This window comes from Ranitomeya variabilis, chromosome 5 (assembly GCF_051348905.1).
Source record: "Ranitomeya variabilis isolate aRanVar5 chromosome 5, aRanVar5.hap1, whole genome shotgun sequence".
Classification (NCBI taxonomy): domain Eukaryota; kingdom Metazoa; phylum Chordata; class Amphibia; order Anura; family Dendrobatidae; genus Ranitomeya; species Ranitomeya variabilis.
The window spans coordinates 367155224-367159163 of record NC_135236.1 but is presented as its reverse complement, the minus strand read 5'-3'; positions in this window follow the sequence as shown (position 1 = coordinate 367159163).

The following is a 3940-nucleotide window of genomic DNA, read 5'->3' as shown; positions in this document are numbered from 1 at the left end:
TCCCTGGCCATGCCTACTGGTCCATGCATCTGTAGTCAGGTGCACCTTTGTACTCACAGATTGCCTGAGTGCATGGACGATGCGCTGTTTAACATGCTGGTGCAGGGCTGGGATGGCTTTTCTGGAAAAAAAGTGTCGACTGGGTAGCTCGTATCGTGGTTCAGCGTACTCCATCAGGGCTTTGAAAGCTTCGCTTTCAACTAACCGGTAGGGCATAATCTCTAACGAGATTAGTCTAGCTATGTGGGCGTTAAAACCCTGTGTACGCGGATGCGAGGATAAGTACTTCCTTTTTCTAACCAGAGTCTCATGTAGGGTGAGCTGGACTGGAGAGCTGGAGATCGTGGAACTTTCGGGTGTGCCGGTGTACATGGCAGACTGAGAGACGGTTGGAGACGGTATTGTTTCCGCCGGTGCCCTAGATGCAATATTTCCTCCTACAAAACTGGTGATTCCCTGACCCTGACTGCTTTTGGCTGGCAAAGAAACCTGCACAGATACTGCCGGTGGTGCGGAAAATGGTGGCCTTACAGTGACGGAAGGGATGTTGCGTTGCTGACTAGCTTCATTGGCCGAGGGTGCTACAACCTTGAGGGACGTTTGGTAGTTAGTCCAGGCTTGAAAATGCATGGTGGTTAAGTGTCTATGCATGCAACTAGTATTTAGACTTTTCAGATTCTGACCTCTGCTTAAGCTAGTTGAACATTTTTGACAGATGACTTTGCGCTGATCAGTTGGATGTTGTTTAAAAAAATGCCAGACTGCACTCTTCCTAGACTCGGATCCCTTTTCAGGGATTGCAGACTGAGCTTTAACCGGATGGCAACGCTGTGCTCCAACAGGTTTTGGCTTTGACACGCGTTTTGGGCCAGATACGGGCCCGGCAGATGGAACCTGTTGCGATGTTGATGCCTGCTGCGGCCCCTCCTCCACCTCCGCTTCTGAACTACTGCCGCCTGCACCCTGTTCCCCCAATGGCTGCCAATCGGGGTCAATAACTGGGTCATCTATTACCTCCTCTTCGAGCTCGTGTGCAACTTCGTCTGTGTCACTGTGTCGGTCGGTGGTATAGCGTTCGTGGCGGGGCAACATAGTCTCATCAGGGTCTGATTGTGGATCTGTACCCTGAGAGGGCAATGTGGTGGTCTGAGTCAAAGGAGCAGCATAGTACTCTGGCTGTGGCTGTGCATCAGTGCACTCCATGTCAGAATCTACTTGTAATGGGCATGGCCTGTTAAATGTTTCACTTTCTAAGCCAGGGACGGTATGTGTAAAGAGCTCCATGGAGTGACCCGTTGTGTCGCCTGCTGCATCCTTCTCTCTTGTTGTAGTTTTTGCTGAGGAGGACAAGGAAGCGACTTGTCCCTGACCGTGAACATCCACAAGCGACGCGCTGCTTTTACATTTACCAGTTTCGGAAGAGGAGGCAAAAGAGCTAGAGGCTGAGTCTGCAATGTAAGCCAAAACTTGCTGTTGCTGCTCCGCCTTTAAAAGCGGTTTTCCTACTCCCAGAAAAGAGAGCGTTCGAGGCCTTGTGTAGCCTGACGACGAAACTGGCTCCACAGCTCCAGACTTAGGTGGAATATTTTTATCCCCACGACCACCTGATGCTCCACTACCACTACCATCATTACCAGCTGACAATGAACGCCCACGACGACCTCTTGCACCAGACTTCCTCATTGTTTTAAAATCTTAACCAAAGTAACTTTATTTGTTGCTGTCAAACAACTTACACGGTGAGCTATAACTTCAGTATGATTTCAATATCCCTTAACAGGTTGGTGAGACCACAAGGAAAATCAGGCACAATGTTACACACTCTGTTTTCTGTGGCACAAAATCACAGAGATGACACACACGCAGGACTGTCACTCAAGCACTAATGTCAATATTAATCTCCCACCTAATTTATGTATTTTTTTTTTTCAGGGAGACTTTATAAACCAAATAATAAGAAAAAAAATAAATAAATAAATAGGCTTTCTATAGCCCACTGAATGAGAGATAGCACACACAGCAGTGGCACACAAGCCCTGACTGAGGCCAATATTTTTCTCCCACTGATTGATGTAGTGTTTTTGTGTTGAGGTAGATTTTAGAACACAAATCAAGGAAAAAAAAAAAAAAAGCTTTCTATGGCCCACTGAATGAGAGAGGTGGCACACCCAGGAGTCAAGACTGGCACACAAGCTGAAAGGGCAATATTACTCTCCCACTGTTTTTTGTATGTTTTTTTTTTTTTTCAGGGAGACTTTAGAAACCAAATAATATTAAAAAAACCAAAAAAAAAATAGCCTTTCTATGGCCCACTGAATGAGAGAGAGAGGTGGCACACCCAGGAGTCAAGACTGGCACACAAGCTGAAAGGGCAATATTACTCTCCCACTGTTTTTTTATGTATTTTTTGTTTTTTAAGGGAGACTTTAGAAACCCAATAATATTTAAAAAAAAAAATAAATAGGCTTTCTATGGCCCACTGAATGAAAGGGAGAGAGGTGGCACACCCAGGAGTCAAGACTGGCACACAAGCTGAAAGGGCAATATTACTCTCCCACTGTTTTTTGTATGTTTTTTTTTTTTTTCAGGGAGACTTTAGAAACCAAATAATATTAAAAAAACAAAAAAAAAAATAGCCTTTCTATGGCCCACTGAATGAGAGAGAGAGGTGGCACACCCAGGAGTCAAGACTGGCACACAAGCTGAAAGGGCAATATTACTCTCCCACTGTTTTTTTATGTATTTTTTGTTTTTTAAGGGAGACTTTAGAAACCCAATAATATTTAAAAAAATAAATAAATAGGCTTTCTATGGCCCACTGAATGAAAGGGAGAGAGGTGGCACACCCAGGAGTCAAGACTGGCACACAAGCTGAAAGGGCAATATTACTCTCCCACTGTTTTTTGTATGTTTTTTTTTTTTTAAGGGAGACTTTAGAAACCCAATAATATTTAAAAAAAAAAATAAATAGGCTTTCTATGGCCCACTGAATGAAAGGGAGAGAGGTGGCACACCCAGGAGTCAAGACTGGCACACAAGCTGAAAGGGCAATATTACTCTCCCACTGTTTTTTGTATGTTTTTTTTTTTTTTTCAGGGAGACTTTAGAAACCAAATAATATTAAAAAAACCAAAAAAAAAATAGCCTTTCTATGGCCCACTGAATGAGAGAGAGAGGTGGCACACCCAGGAGTCAAGACTGGCACACAAGCTGAAAGGGCAATATTACTCTCCCACTGTTTTTTTATGTATTTTTTGTTTTTTAAGGGAGACTTTAGAAACCCAATAATATTTAAAAAAATAAATAAATAGGCTTTCTATGGCCCACTGAATGAAAGGGAGAGAGGTGGCACACCCAGGAGTCAAGACTGGCACACAAGCTGAAAGGGCAATATTACTCTCCCACTGTTTTTTGTATGTTTTTTTTTTTTTTCAGGGAGACTTTAGAAACCAAATAATATTAAAAAAACCAAAAAAAAAATAGCCTTTCTATGGCCCACTGAATGAGAGAGAGAGGTGGCACACCCAGGAGTCAAGACTGGCACACAAGCTGAAAGGGCAATATTACTCTCCCACTGTTTTTTTATGTATTTTTTGTTTTTTAAGGGAGACTTTAGAAACCCAATAATATTTAAAAAAAAAAAAAAAATAGGCTTTCTATGGCCCACTGAATGAAAGGGAGAGAGGTGGCACACCCAGGAGTCAAGACTGGCACACAAGCTGAAAGGGCAATATTACTCTCCCACTGTTTTTTGTATGTTTTTTTTTTTTTTTTCAGGGAGACTTTAGAAACCAAATAATATTAAAAAAACCAAAAAAAAAATAGCCTTTCTATGGCCCACTGAATGAGAGAGAGAGGTGGCACACCCAGGAGTCAAGACTGGCACACAAGCTGAAAGGGCAATATTACTCTCCCACTGTTTTTTTATGTATTTTTTGTT